Consider the following 21,592-nt stretch of genomic DNA (forward strand, 5'->3'; position numbering starts at 1 on the left):
GCTCTGGCTCTGTGTAAGCGCTGGTCAGCAGTAATGAAACGTGTCTGCATTATCAACACTGTTTCCAGCACAAATCCAAAACACAGTCTTGTAACCAGCTACTGTGAAGAATATTAACTCTACCCCAGCCAAACCCAGCATGTTCTATTACTGATGCCACAAGATTTATTTAGTTTACAGTGAAACTGGAGTTCTCTGAGATCCACCTCAAGCATGTCCCTATTTTTCTCATGCATTTTTTGATCAAAATTTTTTGTGTCCTCTTGCCGTTTTTTTTTGTGGGAAAGATGCCTTTTTTGTTTTCCTTTTTTCCTTTTTTTTTCCTTTTTTTTTTTTCCTTTTTTTCTTTTTTTTTATTTCCCCACCAGAAAAGCCTGCTTCCTTAAAAAAAAAATCCCAGAGATTTTTTGCTCCTAGTTAAGCCCTAGCACAGGACTTCCATTAAGAATAATAAATGTGAAGAGGCCGTGCTGAATGTATTTGCCTTGGCATTCTTTGTTATGAGCTTCCCACATTACATGCTTTGTAATTCTTTTCCTGGATACCAGGGAGGAATCAACAGCGAAATCAACTGTTTGGGTGACTGTGATATTTATTTCATGAAACCCTAGGACAGAGATCTTCTTTCTTACTTGTAGGCTTTATTTTCATGGGACTACATCGCTTATGCTGCCTGCTGTGCTCTACGCGTGGCCCAGAGAGTACTCCAGGAGGCAGCTCTGCAACAGGCATGCCCTAACATTTACTGCAATGTCATCCCACAAGGTTGGTTGCATTTGTCTGCTGGATCATATATTTCCTTTACAAATATATTTTCTCTCTGATACATTGCAGTAACAGCCAAATAAATAGCTTGTGCACTGGGTTGGAGCATTTTAAATAAGCATATATATGTGGAAAGCTAATTCCTGTGCTTATGCAGTGCAGGTTTTGTACACTTGCATCCTCAAAGTGGTTAAATGTTGTCAGCTTTCTTCAGTTCTCAGTTCTCCATAGCACTCCTGCTGCAAGTCCTTGGAAAGGTCATGTCTGCATAGCTGTTCACAGGACCCTGACCCCAGCATCCCTTCCTGGGGGTGGGTAGATGGGAAAGAAACCCATAATGTATCAGGGCAGGAAGGGAGGTATTTTGAGAAAGATTTATACTCTAGAACATGGGTCTGGAAAGCAGAAAATTTAACATTCCTGATTATCATTTACCAGATACAGTCCCACAGATTATGGCTTTAGGTAAGTTATTACCAGTTCTTGGCCTCCCTTTACTTGTCTGTAAGATGAAGTTTATATGATACGTTCCTGTGGATCTTCACAGGAGGTAGAATATAAAAGTGCAGATGGTTGCTCTCCCCAAACTCTTCCACAAAATAACCTTTTTAATCTCTGTTACAGCTGTAAGGGAAGTACTTAGATACAGGAGAATATGTACGTATTCAATGTAATATCCTTGTTTGTCCAGAAGGACCAATCTATCTCTTTGTATTCCTCAGCTGGAATTCTGTCTTATTTGAATTAGTAATTTCTGACTTTCCTTCTTTCCTTTCCTTACTGTTTATCACAGAGAGAATATCAAAGCTGCTCTTCCTGTTGGTGTTTGAAATCCTGCACAGCCCAGTTGCTGTGATTCTGGTGTAAAACACCAGCAAACACAAAAGAAAAGGTCAATTTGGCTGCAAAGTGCAGCAAACTCCCTCCACTCTCCCCAACATCTCCTGCTACATCGCAGCAGAACAAGACAGTGCATGCTTGTGACATGGTCTATGAGATCTGGAGAAACAAGGCCATGGGCTTCAGGAAGGGTTAAGTTCATGCAGCCGAGAGGCTACTTTATTCACTGTTTTGGCTGCCAGACCTGTTGCTTGTGGTATAGCCAAGTTACCACACTTTTAAAGTCTATCTTCCAGCTTGAGTTAAGTTTTTCCCTGATGAACCATGAACTTGAAGCTACTGGACAAAGGGAAATGGGGATTTAATCCTTTTAACTGCTTCTGTTCTGGCCATCTTAGCATCGCTCTCCTCAGTGAGACTATCAAGGGAGAAAGGAAGCTGGGAATAACAACCATTCCCAAACTTTCCCCTTGGGGATGCAAGGCAAACCAGAGACACGTGACTGGAAGTGATGTGAGACTTGAGTTATGGGCGTTAGGAGCAAATGGGAAGGAAGAATCGGCTGGTTCAGGAAGGTACAGGAGGGGATGGGCTTTTGGGGAGCGCAGGGGTTTTAAAGTTGCTTTAACAAGGCTGGTAAGGATATTTAAGATTTTTTTCAAAGTTACCTGTTTTGGAGGTTTGTATTTCTGGATCAAGCAGAAGTCAGAGAAGGAACTAAGAAAAGCATAGTCTGCTCTGAACTGCTGTGTGTGTGCTAGCACTGCTCATAAGTGAGTGCCATTTATTCCAGGAATAATGTATTTCATTCCCTTAACCTCACCTCAGCAACGCTGCAGGAGCAATTCCTTCCGCTGAGTTACAAATGAGTCAAACTGACTGATGTGATGGTTGGCCGAAGAAAATAACACAAAAAATTACCTGTTAACCTGGATGCACCGCACACCCTGAAGGTGTGCAGTGTAACCATGGTCTTCTGCAAAACTATCACAACCTGTTTAACTGACTGATAGTAAACAGCTAGTGAAAATAAAGCTGCATTCAGTGATTCAGCTTTTGTAGGAATAGGTATGAATATAAACAAAATGAAGTATATGTAACGTGACCTGAGCTTTATTAATTATTTCTCCTAAAAAGGGCTGTCCTCTCTTATTCATTTGGGAGAATGGGAGTAAGAAAGATTTCTATTTAAACTTCCATTTAATAGTCACCTTAACATCTCCATTTTTCCCATCTTAGTGAAGAAAATTCAGCCTAGACTGGCTTCAGTCTGAATGTGTAATGAGTGGATATATGACTTACAATAGGCTTGCTTGTGGGTACTAATCCTGTAAACACTAAATTGTTCACACAACAACCATTATGACTTGTCACACATAAAGATTTTCTGAGCTAGGTGACGATTTCAGAGCCTGACCTTGTTCAGAGTCTTTTGTAGTGCCTTCTTTTTTTAAATCTTATATTTGTGGTGGAATAGAAAGTACCAGCTAGGATTGTTCCACTGATTTATATAAGTTTTAGTAAGTTTTAAGAAGACTTTTAGATGGAAGATGGATTTAATTTCTATTTTAATGCAAAGTGTTCTTCATAAAAGTATTTGCCAAGTTGGTAAGGTAAAATTTTCCAATGTTAGGAAAAGCCCAATTCAAGTGGGATTTATTTATTATAATACAACTTTCTTCCAATTAATCACTCAAAACACAGAATAGGTAATGCTGCCTTAGAAACAGTGTTTATATCTTTTGTTGCCTTCAGTATGTGGCTTTAAGTGTTCTTATTTCATGATATTTCAGCTGCTGTTAGATAAGAAATCATTTCGTTTCTGAAGGGCTTTTACCAGGCAGCTGTTACTGGAGTGTATTCTCTGTTTCAGAGAGTTTATTTGACAACACATTGTACTGCAAAGAAATATTTACATCTGTCTTTCAGAGATGTGAAAATGAGGAATAAAAGGACCATGATGGGAAAAAATAGCTACTGCTGTGGCATTAAAAACCACACCAAAGCTTCTGAAATTTGTGTTCCAGAGTACTTGGCTTTATACAACCCATTCTCCCTGTTCTGCCGATCAGACCTTTGATGTGATACTCGCACTAGGAAGCTCATGCTTGGTGTCTGCTCACTGAGACCTTGCTATTTGCTACCTGCTCAGAATCACCAGACAGGGACCTTTTCTAGGTTATATTTTAAAATAAACCCTAAGGGGAGTTTTCATCTGAGTTATCCACTGGGTGGCAGAAGTGGATCAGAAAAAACTTAAACAAAGAAGAGGACACCTACGTCTAGCCACCATTTAAACTATTTTGTAACAACACTATATGAATCTTCCACCTGAGCTGGGGTGTATTTGAAAATCACATATCTCATGAGTTAATATATTGCAAAGGATTTTTAAATTCTTTTTCCCCTTTCTGTGTGTAAGCAGAAGTCGATTTCTGCATGCCCGCATTTTCATCCCTTCTTTTTTTTTTTTTTTCCCTCAGGAACTACAGGAGAACATTTTCAGAGGGGAAAGGGGCCTGGGCTGCCCTGCCTTCTCATCCTTTTCTTCCTACCCCTTTTGGTGGAGGGTGCTGCTGCTGAAGGTGGAGGCTTTGCTCCTCCTTTCCATCCTTGAGCAGAACTCACTGCTTCAGAAAAATGACATGAGGAGGTATTTTAAACCTTCGCCTACTCCAGTGTTACCATAGCTGAAAGAAATTATTAGCATTGAGGATATGAAGATTCCTTACCAAGGTACGTATTCCCAGGTGATCCAGGTCCTTGAGCTGATCACTCTTTTACCAGTAGCTCAAGTCTCTTTGTCTTGCCTGGGTTTGTAACTCAAGGCAGATTTGCCAGCTTTAGGGAGGAGTTGGACCAGTTGTAAAGTGGTGGGGGACTAGTTAAGAGACACAGAGCAGAGCTGGTAAATTAATAGTGATTAACACGCCCTACCCCAGCATGGTTAGTGCCTCACATGTTTTAGGTGAGCATGGTGAAAATGGAGGTAAAGGGGGCAGAGGTTGTGGCCGTGTTGGCTTTGAAGGCAACAAAGAGGTAGGTTTTCTTCTTGAAAGGTTCATGATAAAAGTAAATTTAAATCACAGTTTATGTGTTTACTTTTGTACATGTAATTCTGTCAGAAGCAGACCAGCCTAAGTTAAGATTGTGATCCAGTATGCTTCCCGTCTGTGCGCTCATCCCGTTAACAATAACTGAACATCATTCCTCTTTGGAAAATAATTTGGCATAAATAATCTGTCCACTGTAAAGCCCTCAAATCCTAAGACCGACCCAAGAGATCCTAAGGGAACTGTTTTGGTTCACCTCCGGTTTTGTTTTGTTGGTTTTTGTTCTTTTTTTGTAAATGTCCTCTCTGCAATATGTGTGAGAAAGAAATGTAACTAGTGTTGTCACTGCTTGGGTGTTTGTTTGTTTTTTTTAATAGGGGATTTGGCCTGTTGCCAGATTTGTTCTTTGCATCCACCTGTTTCTCTGCCCTCCAAACAGCCCTGCTTCAAAACTTCCTCTAGTTCCCCTTCTCTACTCTTTCTGGCGCTCCTGGTTTCTTCCACTGCCTGGGCAAGGGAAACATGCAGTAACCAGTATGGTTAGTCTCCACGAATGATTTTGTGCTGTTAAACTCAATGTCCAAGAACGTCTTTATTATCTGTTTTATTATTCTGAGGCTGTGAGGACTGTGGCTCTTTGAAAGATGCACCATCTAGCAGGTGGGCAGAGCATGTGGTGGAACAGGTTGAGCTCAGCATCTGGAGGATTATGTCTAACTGTGTATGGGGTGATTGATCTGGAATGCTTTTGCAAAGGTAGCTCCCAACAGCACATTTCTAGTGTTCTTTCTCTAGAGGACAATGCATGCCAAGTCATAATAACAAAAATGAGGTCAGCTATATCAAGCCCAAGTTATTCGACAGCACACTTTGAAATCTCTGCAATGAATTGGATGAAAGAAGCAAACTGTTGAATCTGGCATGATCTTACTCCCTTTTTTAAACTTATTATGGCAGTATTACTTCACTTTGAATACCACTGCTAGATGTGCTCAACACTATGAAAGTTTACTTGTTTTTTCTGAGCTGCATGGTACAGATTTTTAGACAAAACTGCTTGCAGCTAATTTTTATCTAATCTTGGAGTTAAAATCTGAAGATATGATACCACTGAACATGCATGGTGAAATACATAGAATTCCGTGCTTTATAAATATACACAACATGCTTTATCCATATTTGAAGATCAGTAAGATGTTTCTAAATAAAAGTAAGCACTCTTCAAACAGATGTGATATCTGCAAATAATGTGTTTGTTGAGTTTTTTTACTGAATAGTAATAATCTTGGTACAAAGAGGCAAGAGCAGTGGGGGGAAGAAGGAGGTTTTCCAATTTGCTGTATATTTTTATGCCAGATGTAAAATAGGAAAGGTGTCTGCTGGGCACTCTCACTGAAGACTTGCACATTAATTCAGGTCCAGATTTACTGGCAGGAGTAAGCTCTCCCAGCCAGTTCCAGTCCTGGGAGTTGTGGCACAGCAAGGCTATAGCACTGCTCAAAAGAAATAAAACCTCAAAATATTCATGCATATCTGACTAGATATATTGAATAGTTTTAGATATAACTTTAATATTTTATGTCTATACATCAATGCTAAGTTCATTTATCAGGTCACCATATTTCTTGGATATCACTTAGAAAATGCTTAGGTTTAAAATCTGAATGGAAATTGGAATATTATTAAACTACCTCAGAAAATTATCTCCAAGCAGATCTTGTCAATATTTAATTTTGAGGATGTGTAAAATGTTCATCACAAAATTTGCTTGAAGTAAAAGGAGCGTGCCAGTTTAACACTTAAAAAAAAAGAAAAAACCCCGAAGGTATTAAATATGCAAGAATGGAACTCTGGTATTGTAGTTTGGTCACTTTGTTCTTTTTTTTAACTCTAAACTTATAGCTCGGGATACCTGGAGTGCCCTACAGTATTTAAATATCACCTGGTCAAATATGTTTATTGAAAATCTGAATTTAAGACACACTACACTCAGTTATTGGGATGGAAATATTTTTTATTTGTGGAACACACAGAATTATCTTTATTATCCTCTGTGCTATTTTTCTTTTTTTTCCCCTTCACTATTCAAAGAAACATCATAAACTGAAGACAAAGTTTAGCCAAATTGGAATGTCATTAATTTATACAGAAACTGTAGAGTACTAATAGCTTTAGCCCAGGAGAAGTTATGGTCTTAATGAATTGTACGATGCTACATGGGCTTTGGAGGTTCGGTGGTTTACAAAACTGCTTCTAGTAACTTGAGCATATACATTTTCCAAGGTAGTAGTCCAGATTTTCCAAATAAAAATTGTTGAGTGGAAGGACATGCTGGAACCAGAGAAGAAAGCTGGGGTGTGGGAAATGTTAAGTCACAGAGCAACTGAGTAATGCTGGTTGGTCCCTGTCCCGTTCCCCACTGACCTTTCAGTAAATGAACCCTGGGATGACTCACCCTGAGGTCCCTCCTCAGCACCTTTCCTGCCCTCTCTCCCTTTGGGGCTGCTGAGAGGTTGCAATGGCGGTCACCTTCATTTGGCTCATTCATTACAGCATTTCGGTGGTTTGGTTTGGTTTTTTTTTTTTTCAGCTCCTATGCAAAACCATCCCTTCCCTTTCCTTGGGTTAAGGTAGAATTTAGTGTATTGCAATGTAAATTTACACCCTTTCAAAAAGGAGCTCATTCTCACTCCTGTTCTTCTTTGAGGTTCATTTTCAACACATTTTTTTGAAGTTTCAGTGGAGTTTTGGCTTCTCAACTACCATTCTTTTAATTATTTGATGCCAGTTTGCCATGATGCTTGTACTGCCAAGGAAAAACAGCTCAGTGTCACACAAAACAGAATCTATCATCTTTTTCTTGTATACCAAAGGGCAGTAACCTGTGATGATAACAAGAATATTAATATCTGTTAATCTTGAAGGAAAGTATTATTGTTGCTTCACTTCCTAAATTTCCAGAAGTCAACTTCCCAAAGACACTGGGATCAGATTTTGTGCTAGAGTCACAATTTGATTGCACCGGTTTATTGCTGAACCTTGTGTTAATAGCAGGATGGACTTGATTATACGTTCAGCAGTAGCCCTTGAAACTACAGTACTGGAAAGAAAATCCATGTCTGTTCTCTGGACTACCCAGCAGACTCGAAAAGGAGTCAGAAATTCATCAAGACATCGCAGCGAGCCATTGGGGAGCCAGGCAAGCCTTACGGCACTGAGTCAGTGTGTCGTTTCAGGAGTCTGTATTTCCTCAAATGCAATTTGATTTTATGTACCATTTCCTGGCTTTTTTCCTACCTTCCCACCATGCTTTCTGTGTTTTACTGGCTCTGTGTTCACATTTTAGCTCTTGAAAGAGACGAGGGAATAATTAATTTACTTAGTGGGAATTTGTGTGTGTTAGGCAGAATGAGGGGGGAAAATAGCCATTTCTGGAGATGCCACAAATCTGATATCATGGAGTTGTTCCAGGTATTTCTGTTAATAATATACACTGAATTTTAGACTTACCTTGAACATTTCTGATTAAGTTAAATTTATAACATCCTTTGGCAAAAAATCTCAATTATCTAATTTTTGTAATATAGTTATTCTGCTGTTTATTGTACTTTGACAGCTGTCTTTATGTTATAAAATTATGTTAAGTGATCAGTTAAAAAATTGTTAAGAGTAGAAGCATTCAGTATAGAATTAACTTACAGTGGCTGTTTCTTGGAGCTGGCAAGAGGAGCCTAATAAAAACTCGGTGCTTAAATATGTAGTATTAGTATAATGGAATGAGAATAAAAAGCCTGTTTCAGTTATAAAATCTACTGGAAAACAATGCAAAACTTGTATAATTCCCAGCACTATTATCTATTGTACTGGAAATCATGAGTTGTACTTTATTTGATATAAAATTGCAGATATATATGAATTTTTCAGTGGAAAGTAAATATATAATATCTTAATCTGATGGATTGTACAATATGATGGGAGTACTTTTCACAAACTTCTATTATCCATTAGTAATTGTAAACCTTTTATATGGAAGACTAGAACATGAACTAAACAGTTTAGTTAGGTAGCAATGTAATGCTTAACGTTATTTTCTCACTTGCTTACAACTTGCAGATATTTGAAAAACCTGAAGAAAGGCATAAGAAGAAAAATAATATACAGAGAAAAAAAAGGTCCTTCTAAATAAAAAAAAAAACAACCACAAAACACCACCATGTGACAAAGAGGGAGGAAAAAATGTGGAAGATGACCTTTTGTTTAAATCAAGTCATTGGCAGGGAAGTACATTCCTCTTCCTGAAATCCTAGCCCTAAGGAAACCTATGGCAGTTTTGTCACTGATTTTCAAGAGGGCCAGATCTCATCCATATAAATTCTTTCTCTACATCAGGAATAAACTCCTAGTATTGACCAGGTTATAGCACAGATGTAGTATTTTTCAAAGTCTGACTTTGTCTTTACTTACTTCGGCTGCTGCAGCTTTAAGACAGTGGCACATTGGTGAATGATAAGAACGTAAATGTTATTGATTCTTAATTAACACACAAAAAAATGTTTCTCTTAAAATGCAGACCAGTATTTTTTATTTGATATTTGCAAAGGTACATAGCAAATGGAGCTATTTTATTGGTCTTAAAATTGGGAAGCTGAAAAAAAAAATAAAGATAATCTGCTCTTGAAGTAAAAAAATAATAAGATAATAGTAGTGGGCATAACATGCAATACACAAAAAATAAGGTTAGATAAAGAAGAAAGCTTTTAACAATAGTGGTAAATACAGTTCATAAGAGACTGCTTGTGTAAAGTGGGAATTCTGTGTTGCTGGACATCTTTAAGAGCAAATTAGGCAAATACTTCGTGGAAATAATTTATGTCAGGGACTATGATTTCTTGAGACTCATGACAGCGTCTTTTTTTCTTCCCCCCCTCCCTTGGTTTATAATTCACTGACTTCTGTGCCTTCAGCTTGCCCTAAGCTATCTTTTTCAGGAATTAAGAGTGACAGACGACTTTTTAATTGACTTTCACTAATCATTTTAATAATTAGCAGAAATTTATTTTTCAAACTGTTTTCTTCATGAAATCCTTAGGAATCTACATTGTCTGCCATCTGGCACGTGCAGCCACACTCATCTGCCCAGTCAGGTTCAGCATTTGGTTATAGGTTTAGCCTGTAGTTGGACTGAGACTGATGTGATCTAACTTGAAATTCTTTGAATATTTCTATTTGTTTAGTGGACTTTTCTTTAGAGGAGACAGTACAGCTGCTCAGGTAGCACAAATGACTTGGTCAGCTTGAAAGCTTTCTCCAGTGCTGCTGAAAAAACACTTTACAAAGTAATTGTCTTTCTTAGAAGTCATCCCGAGTTAGGGATGAAGTTACTCTCACTAGGTCTGTAGTTGAATCTGAGTAAATAACCACTTTTCACTTTCCAGCATTGTGGTGCTATTTGAATTCATGTTTAGGCAGCTTGTGAACTCAGAAACATCCTTGGAGTTACTTCAGTCTGTGGTCTGTGTACCTGTGAATTCTATATCCAGTAAGTAAAACTGTGACAAAGATGGAGGACCTCCATAGTAATTAAGTAAATGAACTTTTGTAGTTCTGTAAGTTTTGGCCTTCAACAATTTTTGTTCTGTGCCTGTTGAACTTGACCCTTTTTTAATTTTTTTCAAAGTATAAATTTAACAGAAAACTTTGACTTATCACAGGTGTATGGCAAGTAGTTGGGATGATTCAGGCACAGCAAAATTTGTAAGTCCCTGCTTCCTTCAGGATTAATTTTTTGACTATTTCTCAGTCCAGAAGAGTAGCTTGCATTTTCTGCTCTGTAAAAATTTTGTACAAAGCTGCTGTAGAAGTCACTGTGCCCTCCTCCTATATGTAGGAACTTTCCAACTTTCCATGATTTTACTCTCCATGTTTTTGGACACAAGGCTCCGGCCCACCATCACTGACTTTTTGTCCCAGGAAAATTGTGTGATCCTTTGTAAATGAGCATTATTTCTTACAAATTTAAACCCTGGCTCTTAAAAAGTTTTGGAGTACTTTCCACTTCTACCAGATGTTCCACCCATGTTTTATGGGAACAGATGAAGTCATTTAAGGATGTGAGGATGATTTTTGATCCTCAGAACTTGGGTTATACTCTTCACAAACATCTGAAATGTCCTTGGTGCATTCAAGAGTCTAAAAGGAATTCTGCACCACTGAAGCAATCCATAGGTTATCATAACAGCTGTTTTTATTCTCCCCTCCATCTCTGAATGACAACTCAACTTGAAGGATATCCACGTGCTGAAAGAATTAAAACCGTGAATATATTCTGTTCCTTACCTTTTCTGCAAAGTGTCTCTTGTATAGTAAGGTGGATGATCTTGGCCTTTCTGAGAATGAAGATTTTTCTAAACAGAAATAGTTGTGTCCCTTCCTGTTTCTATCAGATGTTTGATACAAATACAAGTGTGGAAGATCATGCTGATTATTGCTTCAAGACATCCTCTAGCATGAAACTTAATTTCTTTTAAAGTACTATGTGATATGCTAAGAAACCCAGTAGGAGCAGGGCTGCTGCATCCCAGGAATATTCCATGAATTATGTTTCACTGCTGCTCCTCATCATATGTGCCCGGCTCTTCATTATACTTGGAGAACACAAAGTACAAAATAATTGCTCTTTTCACTTCCTTTCACTGCTTTCTATGGACATTTCTGTTGGGTCTGTTCCCAGATCTTTTGATTCTTATGTTGCTCCACTGCTTTTGAGTTTTGTCTTTGTAAGAAGCTCTGAACTACCAGCCCCATTGCACACTCTCCCCATGACTGGCTGCTTCTTTACCTGCACTTGCCCCTAGTCATTCCTTTCCCTCAGAGCTCATTCCTTCATCTATCTTGAAACAAAGTTCTGCAGAACAACAGTTCCAGGTTCAAAGAGCGGTTCTTAGCCTTACAGATGTGTTTGCATGATGATTTATTATCTTTCTAACTCTGTTATGAGCCCTTGCTCAGAATGAGAGTAACGAGAGAACATCCTCCTTGTCACCCTGCATACAAGGCCATTCCCAATGACACTGAGCATGCAAATATTATCCAGAAACCACGTTTTCTATTAGCACCCTGGGGATTCCCATGACTTGGATCAAATCCCTTACCAAAACACCTTGATTAGAAATGTTAACACTGTAACAGCACAAAAAAATTTACTGCAAAAGAAAGCACACAAAGTAGACTGCGCTTCTTGTCTGCAGTGGCAGAGGATTAGTATTAAGCACAATTTCTTCAGCCCCTCCACCTGAGCACTGCTTCTTATGTGCAGATCAGTTACCAGTCCAACAGCTCTGCTACTTCTGAGCCATGGATATCTGTAGAAAAGTGTTAGAGGAAACCCAGAAGCTCTGGCATTGCCCACATCCTTCCAAAAACTGCTGCCATCCCTGCAGATCTTCTTTCTCCTGTAAGGTGGCTGTTCTACTATATGATGCCTCTTAAGTTTACTGCTCCTTGTAAATGTGAACTGGAGCCAGCTAAGAAAAGAATTTTCTCACTCATCTGCCCAGTGACCTTTTTGTCAGATTTCTGCACCTTGAAGTCCTTCAGTATTTTCCAATTACATTGACAATCAGTATGTGTCACCTCTGGAAAGAAAATTGCTTCCACGAAGTTTCCACAACAGTTTCTGCTCATTGCTTTATCATTGCTTTATGCACTGTGTTCTCTCTTCACCAGAAGCTATTTACAAAATGACTTCTTGCTCAGTCTTGAGAGTCCATCTCTTGAGCAGACTGTTAGAGGAATTGCCCAATCAACCAGCTGCCTTCCTGTGCATCCCGTTTTCTGCTTGCTGTAACGATGACATTCATTAAAGGTACAGCCTTTCCATATTGAGAAGCATCTGTAAATTAAGGTTAGAAGGACTAATATTTAAACGTACTACTTGTATACAGTACTTTCTGAATGCTGCTTTTTGTTTCAGTTCTTCTTGAATGGGCTAGATCAGAAATCCGAGGCTTATCTGACTTGTTTGTTTCCTTTTTGTGCGGAAGTCACCAGCCATAACTGTTGTGAATGTCCGGGCAGCATTTTGAGGCAGGACTGAACTTTCCTTTTACTCTCTTTATATCTAAAGCAGCAACAGTGAAATCACTGTTAAAATGAAGCACTTCTCCATGGAGGTGCTTCCTAGAATGATTTTTATATAACTTGCAAGGTCAAAATTAGATTTTGGGACCTTCATGTTATCAAGCTGCTGTAAGTTAATGATCACATCACAGAAACATTCTTGAGTATTAGCCAGTGCAAATACATTGGAAACAATTTTTGCCTAAAGCACATCTAAATTCAGTTCTGAGCTTCAGCTGATCAACATGGTTTATATTAATTCACAAGAGAAGAAAATAGTTCATGGTCTGGTTTACAAGATGCCTGAGTTACAGGACAGCTGTTGAATCTGGAAGTTCCCCATCCCATGCACTAGGGTACCAGAGTCTGCTACATGCAGCCTTCTATCTGGATAAATCCTACTTTTGTTCTTTTCTTCTTTTTGCACACGGCAAATCAGAATGATTTTATCTGGCAAAACTTTCTGTATGACCCAACTGTATGAAAATTATGTATGTGGGACCAGATTCTGTATCCTGGGTCATGCTGGGTGTGATATTATGAAAAGGTCTAAAGGTGTAGATGAGCCTACTGAATTGGTATAAGACTATGCAGCAAAAAGAGGGGAGCCTACGTCTTAATTACTTTTTTTGTGTGAATAGAAATCTATAAGACATCTCTAAAATCTTGCAAGACCAAGGAGTTAATGTTTTTCCACGTTCTGAAGTTTCTGTGCATTTTAAATACATTTTTGAAAGACCTATTTCATCCATGCAGGCTATTCACATCATGTAACTTCATTCCAGATTCATATTATTAATGGAGGATAAAGACATAGTCTGAATATTCTTATGTGTATCTTTGAGCAGTCTCTCTCTTTTCAGTGTTTATGTAAAGACACAGGGCTCCTAAAGTGGACACTTAACTTAGGTGTTTGTATCTATTGACCAGAGTGCCTACATTATCATCATTAAACTATGAAGAGCTATCACTTTAACTATGGAAATACAACTTTCCAAACATGAAGGTTTTTTTAAAGCAATGGCTTAAATGACAGGGATTGTGGAAACTTCTGTTTTGCAAATCCTGGGCTCCAGCTATTATTTTCCAGTTGTTTATTTCTCATGCATTAGCTCTAGTTTTTCTTTTCCCAACTCTCATCATGATAATGCAGAATTCATTTCAAAATCTTGGCTATGCCAATATGGTAAACCAAAGTTTATTTATTAGAGAAGTGATGCAAAATACAAAAACGTTGGTATGCAATGAGGTTGTTGAACTTCTCTCCCTTAAAAAACAACCTGATCTTGCAGAGATGATTTAAGAATGTGCTGTGGTTGCTGACAGCAGAATTAAGTAAATGTCTTGCATTGCTAGATTTCTACAGTGTAAATTCTAAGTAGTGTGATTACTATAGCTCCTGTATTTCTTAGGACATCATATACAGCTTAAAGTTCTCTAAAACGCACCCTCATTAGGGTGTGAGGTGTGATCTGGTGTCCTAAACATAGCCTAAACACTTATTAAACATTGCTATTCACAGGGAAGCATATGTTTATCAGAGGTGTAATTACACTTTATTTATTTGGCATCTGCTGAGGTGAAAAGAAGTATTGTTATTTACCAGGAGTGGGACTGGTCCCATGAAAATTATCTATCATACACAGGTGTAAATTGAGCTGGTTCAGCATCAGCAGTTACCTCTGAGCTTACTGGTTCCTGGCTGGCGTCCTACTATTTATTGGCTAGTTGTAGGGGTGTCCAAAAGTAATCATAGGCACAGGATTTCAGGCCAGCCAAATCTGAAGACTAGAAATTATGTTTGAAGCTAGCAGAAAATATTCTTAAGCTTGACTGTATAAGTAATATCAGCCTAGCCTTCTACAATACATTGAAATGTCACTATTTTACATGTGATCACTGGTAACAAATACAGAAATTGATGTACATAACTCAGATTACATGACCTGAACACTGTATTACATTAGAAATGATCTAAATGTATGTATTTTCTTAACGATGTGTAGAACAGTTTATGAATTTAAAGATGCTGTTTCGTGACCAGTCTTTCATGCCCTGCCACTTCATCCACCCTGTTTGTCCCACACCAAAGGGCATGGGAGAGGGCCCTGTGTTGGTGCTGCAAGGGAAGAAGAAGGGAAATTTGTGACTGGTGAAATGGGTCTTGGGAGAATTGACCTTCATATGATTTCGACAATGATGAGTCATGCTACCTCCATGACTCACATCCTCAGGACTATGCCCTGCAAATACTAATATGCACACCAGTATGTACACCATGTAATTCTTTTGAGCAAAGCTATTAGTGTGCAAGTCATTACAGAAACAGACCTGTGTAATAAAGAACTGTTCTTTAATGTACATTTTATTTTTTCCAAATGTTTCTCTTCAGTTAAGACGGCAAAGCTATGTTCCTGTTTATTCTGTTCCTTAAAACTTCACTGAAGAAAAAATGGCAAAATTAAAATTTTTCCTGAGCAAGGAAGAATAAGGGCTGCAGAATGTGATTCCTGTTTGAGAAGGAGAAAAATAGACATAGAAGAATAGGTTTTGAAAGGTACTTTTTTTAATCTCAGTCAGTAACAATCTATTCTTTAACATATGAATGTAATATGGATTTAGCTCAGTGTAATTCCTGAGAGTTTCCACTGGGAAACAGTTTTCTCTCTACATAGACTTGGCTAATGCAACTTGATGTAGAATAACCAGAAATTTCATTTGAAACCACAGAATCCTGAGACAAAGAAAGACATCGAGAGCTTTCACAGTGTGGGAGGAGGATGACACAATTTCTGATTGCCTGGAGCAAGATGGGACTGTAGCAGAGACTTCAAAATGACTAATTTGGACACAATTCATGCCTAGATTTTAGTCTGTGTTTTCATTTCATTTCTCTTTTACATGGCCCCGCTGGGCACCATACCTTTTTTTTTTAATGCTTTACATAAGAATATTACTTTTTCCTCCTCTTCAGTCTCACCATCTAGGAAAAAATATCAAGCATTATGGATAGGTAATCAGCTAAAAATTCACCATTTTCATAATTTAATGGTAGTATTGATGTAGGAAGGGTCTTGATGAGTGAATAAACACCATAATGTCAAAACAATGATCTATTGGGATCGGGGTCTGTGTTCACGTCTACTTTTGTATATCTCTTCTTCTAACATGACCAGCCTAAGGGCTAACAAGACTTACTTTCCTATCCTATTTTTTGTGTAAGTCAAACAAAAAAATTATTAGTGAAGCCTGGGTGATCACTGGTGGATTTAAGTCACATGATAGCTAGTTGTGATTAAGACCACTGCTTTACTACTGTAATTTTTCAGACTTAATTGTAGATACTGTTAAAGGTAAAGCTTATATATACATAATTAATGTTCCTAAATTGATTCTCAAGAAACAGATTTATTAAACAGAGCATCATCAAAAGTTGCAAATGATTCATGTTCAAGAAGCCACAATACATTGGCCCTGAATGGTGGGAAATTGTTCATTCTGTTAATAGAAATATTATCTTCATATAAAAAATAGCTCAGAGATGCTACACATTAAAAAGTATTGATTCTTTTAGATTTAAGCCCTCTTTAGAGCTGGCATTTGCTATTATGTTCTCTGTTCATGGTATAGTTAGAAGTTATTAATATTTTTTTCCTTATTGAACTTCTTAAGCTAAAATAGGTATTGTCTACTCTATGACAGTTCATAGCAGAATCCCTTAAACACCTATTTTCTAGAGGGTCTTATACAGGAAAAAAAATATATACATATGTTTATGCCTTTAGGTGTATATATATATATAAACACACATATATGTGGATGAATTCATTGACTGCAATCAAACTGCATCATCAGAAACTGAGATACACATTACTTCATTGCTGAGCTGCTCAGTTTTCCAAATGCGTGGTCAGAGCAAGGGTGGGAAACAAGGAATTGCTATCAGAGATGTTCCTTTCAGATGTTCCCAAATACTACCTTTCTGGGATAGGATGTAGAATGAAAAGCATCTTTTGATCCTTTGCCGCGTTTGGATAGGCAGATGGCAGGATTAGGATTTTTTATTATTATTATTATTATTATTATTATTATTATTATTATTATTATTTTAGTTTCTTTCTTTCTTATTTGCAAGTGTCAAGTGTGGAGGTGTTTGCCTGAACTTTGCCTCTGTGTATGAGAGTGCAATGCACGCACTTACTGCCTTGCTCCTTCACAAAAATCTGCTGCTGTTCAGTGATCCCCAAAAGAGGCTACATGTTAACGCATATTGGGGTTGTGTTTGAATCCAGATTTGCCTCCTGGCTGGATCAACTATGCAAACACAAGGTTTGACACAGGCATGGGTGTAAGGCAAGCTGGAAAGGTCTGTGGGAGGAGAGAAGCTGAGGTCTCTTAGCAGTGTGCACCCTGATTACAAAATAGATGAACTGGTCATGGGTACTGCTGTGAAAAGCACATCTAGCATCAGGAAGACAAGACAGCCTCAGATCCTGGCAATGGCAGTGGGGGGTGGGGGGTGAAGACCTTCAGCTTGAAAGCAAGGAGCTGCTGTTTGGGACTGCTGGCATCCGTAACTCATACTGCTTTCTAACGTAGGTGTCTGTTATATTTGGAAGAACATGTATATTATTCACAGAGAATCAGTGAAACTGCATTCCGCTTCCTACCTGCCAGCCTTGGACCTGTGTTAGCCAGGCATCTAGTCTGATGAAAGCTGCCACTTCTATGTTATTTAATTGATGTTTTTCTCCATATGCTATGCATTCCTTCACAGGAGGACAGGGCCCATGTGGCACAGCTCTCAGGTTTCTCCAGGACCTTCATGGACACGCAGGGGGAGATATGAGGAGCATTATCTAGGTACAACCTGTGAATAAAGAGCAATTAGGGAATGGCCCCAGAGGTCTTTGATACTGCTTTCCCTGTGCCAGGCTTGCCACACCTCTCTCAAGTGTGGGGGTTCTTGAAGCTAGAGTGAAGGACACCAGCTCCTGGCTTTGGTAACACCTCTCCACATAAGAAAGTCATGTGCTCACTGGCTGGTGATCCAATTCCCAAAGGCAGAGAGTGTTCCCACCAGCTTGTCTCCTGGACACAGCAGTCACTGTGGCCAGGGCTTGCAGAAGTCATCCTGTCCCTTCACCTGGAAAAAGAACTGCTGGAAGATGGGCAGGAATTTTTTCCAGGTGTCCATCCGGGCATTGCTTTTGCACTATTTGATCAATCCGTCACAACACCTTGCAGCGTGTGTTGTCCAGAGGGGTGAGTGGGAGGGAGGCATTTGGGCAGCAAGTGCCGGTAGTTTTGCATGGACAGCTGAAGGGCTTCTGCATCCGAGCTCTGGTGGTACTGCGGACACGGCTGCGGGGGACATGCTGTGATTGCTGGAGGTTTGCGGGACAGCCTCGCTACAGAAAGTGTGAAACCACACGAGCAACAGGAGTGCTGAGGTGTGTGGCCAAATAATCGCTACTCTTGCAGTAAGCGCCCCAAACCAAGCACTTCTGAGATGAAGGTGCCTGTCACCAAGTTACTTCGAACCACGGGTCCGCCCCTCTTGCAGGAAACAACCGGTCAACCGCAGATGCAGCCCGGCGCAGGGATGCCCTTCCAGACGGGGGAAGGCGCGCCTGCCCGACCCCTTGCCGGGGAGCGGGGGGTGGCGGGGACGCGCACCTCGCGGGGCAGCAGGGCAGCGGCAACGCGGCGGCCCCGGCAGCGGCAGGGCCGTGGCAGGACGCGGGGCCGGGCGGGGGGCAGCCGGCGGAGAGGCGGGCGGGGGGCGGTGCTGCCGGCGGGGCGGGCTCCCGCTGGCGGGCGCGGGGCCGGGGCCGCCGCCGCCGCGCTGGCGTGGGGCAGAGCCGCGCCGCAGCGAGCAGAGCCCTGCGGCAGGTGGGGCGCGGCGGCTGGCGGCGGGAGGGCGTGCGGCCGCCTGCAGGTCAGCGGGGGCTCCGCGGGGCGAGCGGGGGGAGATGCGGGCTCCCCGGGGGCGCGTCACCCCTGCGGGGCTCCCGTCGCTCGAGGGGGCGCGGCCGGGGGGCGGCCGGGGCGGGGGAGCGGGGGCAGCGGGCAGGTGCGGCACCGGGGCGGCCTCGGCTGCCTCCGCGGGAGCCCGGGCGTGGGGGCGGTAGGCGCCGGAAAGCCGTGGGTCTGAGGTGCCGAGGGTTGTGCCCCCCTTTTGAGCAGGGAGCTGTCGCCGATGCGGGGTTTTTTGCAATGCGATTGCGGTGCGTGCCGGCCGGTTGTACTGGCTTGGAATCCTCGCTTAGTTTGTTGGCACGGGGTGAAATCCTTTATGGCACGGCATGCCCTTCAGCACTGTACAGAGATCCGCTGCGTTCTCGGACCACGGCTGAAGTGAGCTACTGACTTCGTGTATTAACGTCTTTGATAGTTTCTGGCATGGGAATTTACGCTTAGTAAATAAAGTAGAAGAGTTTGTAATAACTGCAGTTATACTTGTTTCCATACCTGGGAAGAAAAATTTGCTCTGTGGGCCACTTGTGATGATACTCTTCAGCTGGGTAATGCTTAGGTGTGCACGGGGGATTTACTGTGCTGAAGGGGTCTGGTCTTCCATTCAAGGGTTTTACCAGCTGGGAAACCAGTCCACTGGTTGATTCTGAAAGTTTTCTGGCTTTCAGGCACCTGAGAAAGCCTTGTGGGTTTATTAGACTTAGCAGACTTAGTTGGAAATTTTCTCCAAACCTTATTGATTGTGGGGGTGCTTATTGTATATATCTCAAATATTTATACAGATACATAATACTGAAGTAAATAACGGGCATAAAACATTTATTTGAAGAGCTATGATAAGTATTTTCCTTAGGAAATTCAGTTTTCATCATGAAGACTTTGATAGGATACAGTGTATTAAAGATGCACAAAATTAAGGCAAACGTCATTCTGGGTTGCATAACAGGAGTGTTGCAGATGTGTGATGGCATCTTTTGGTAGCTGTGACTTTGGGGTCTCTGTCAGGTATCGGTACTGTCTGGGATTTTGGACATTATGGTTCCAGCAGAGTCTTACCAGTTAGGCAGGAGATGAGTAGCAAAGGTAATCAGAGGTGATCAGAGATCTAGAAAACATAACCTATGAGAAAATAGTGAATGGACTGGAATGTTACAGTCTAGGAAGCAAAGACTGATGAGAGATGTGATAATAATCTTCAACTGTGTAAGTGGTTGCTGCAGAGTGGCGGGAACCAAGCTGTTCTCCACATCCAGTGGAGATGTAACAAGCACCAGCATGCTGAACTGCAGCAGGAGGCGTTAGGTTAAATGGTAGGGAAAGTCCTGTCTGACTGTACAGGTAATTGAGCATTGGGTTGACCAGGTAGGGTGTGGAATCTCCTTTGCTGGAGCTTTTTAAGATCAGATCTAACAAACATTTACTAGAAATGCTTAGGGCAAAGGTGACCCTGCCTTTCTGTTAACAGTGAGAGCCACTACATGACCTCTCCAGGTCCCTTACAGGCTCCTGGGGTGCCAGAGCCTACCAGGACACCAGCCTGTGAACTCACATTCTTGGTGATGATAATGCATATCAAAGAAGCAGGTTTGTAAGGTAAACACAGCTCAGTAATCTAGTTATATTTAACTCACAGCCTGACTTTTATGCTAGATCTTGTGATTCTTCTTCCTTCTGCTCAGACTGCATTTACAGTTGTTCTAAGAGCCGCAGTGGATGATCTGCTGAAGAACATCACACCTTGGTTTTGCACCATCACAACCAGTGAATCAGCTTACGGGTAAAGGTTAGGAGATTTGAGCTTAGTTTCAAAGTGCAGTTCTGTGAGCTGTATCACACTGCTCCCTTCAGGTCCTCCGTATTACAGGTGTGTCTCAGGCAGTCCCTGAGGCAAAACTGCTTCAGTTTAATTTATAGCTATCTTGGCTGTGATCATCATCTTTGAAATTACTTTGATTATAATTCAGTTTTTAATCATATTTTGAAAAGTGTAGTTTGTCCTACTGCATTAAACATGGGTTTTGTACACTCCAGTTATTAGGCCTGGAATGAGACTTGGTGCTTTTCTTCCCTTGCCTCCGTTACCTAGAAGCTTTTACTCTTTAGCTCAAGTTTTATTCTTTTATTATGTTATTCTTTGCGTTATTATTATCAATTCACATATTATTTATTTAAAAAATTCTACCACATTCTTCGCTTCCAGTGAGTGGTTGTGAAATTATCTTACAGTCCAAAATAGGATCACTTAAGTTTTTTGAACATCCCTGTTTTATAAGAGTGGGAACAGACAAGGCCTAACCTCTCTAGGTTATTTGTTATTATTTCGTGTCCCTGTGTTCTGCCCTTACTACTTTAGAAAGGCATTGAATAAAGCTGATTCAGTCTTTCCAGTGTCTCTTTATAGGACAGGCTTTTTTAATGCTCTTAGTCATCTCTATTATTAAGATGTCTTTGTTTCTGCCTTTTTTCTCTTCCTTGAGCTGACATGACCAGAGCTGAGCCCAGTAACCCTGCCAAAAACGCGCTGTTCCTGAGGCATCTTCTGCTGCTTCCTCCTCAGCTGCTTCCCTTGCTTCCCAGCATGCTCGCGGTGGCACAGCAGTCTGGAGTGCTTGAGGAGACAAAAATGCACCTTATGAAATGCACCGTCTTGCATTCGGTTTTTCTGATGTGGGTTTGTTGCCCTGTACGCCCTCAGAGTTTCCCTGAATCATCTGAAAGGATGCGTTTTGTCAGGGCACAGCAGTGGGGGCTGCCCATGGCGGGGCGGCAGGGCAGGGCCCGTCCCACCACCGCGGCCAGCAATGGAGCGCAGGGGGCACAGGGGCAGCCGCAGCCCA

The 21,592-nt window shown here is 40.7% G+C and overlaps 1 protein-coding gene across 5 annotated transcripts in view; it reads left to right on the plus strand.

Annotated features, from left to right (window-relative positions):
* Window positions 1-21,592, plus strand: part of COL21A1 (collagen type XXI alpha 1 chain) — a 190,004-nt gene that overhangs the window by 25,304 nt on the left and 143,108 nt on the right. For all 5 annotated transcript variants that reach the window (XM_080389895.1, XM_080389898.1, XM_080389896.1 and 2 more), the window contains one exon: window positions 1-18,717. This exon is cut by the window's left edge. The gene's annotated coding sequence lies outside the window, so the exon portion shown is untranslated. The remainder of the gene's footprint in view (window positions 18,718-21,592) is intronic.

Source organism: Falco punctatus, assembly GCF_963210335.1.
Source record: "Falco punctatus genome assembly, chromosome: 5".
In the NCBI taxonomy this organism is placed as follows: domain Eukaryota; kingdom Metazoa; phylum Chordata; class Aves; order Falconiformes; family Falconidae; genus Falco; species Falco punctatus.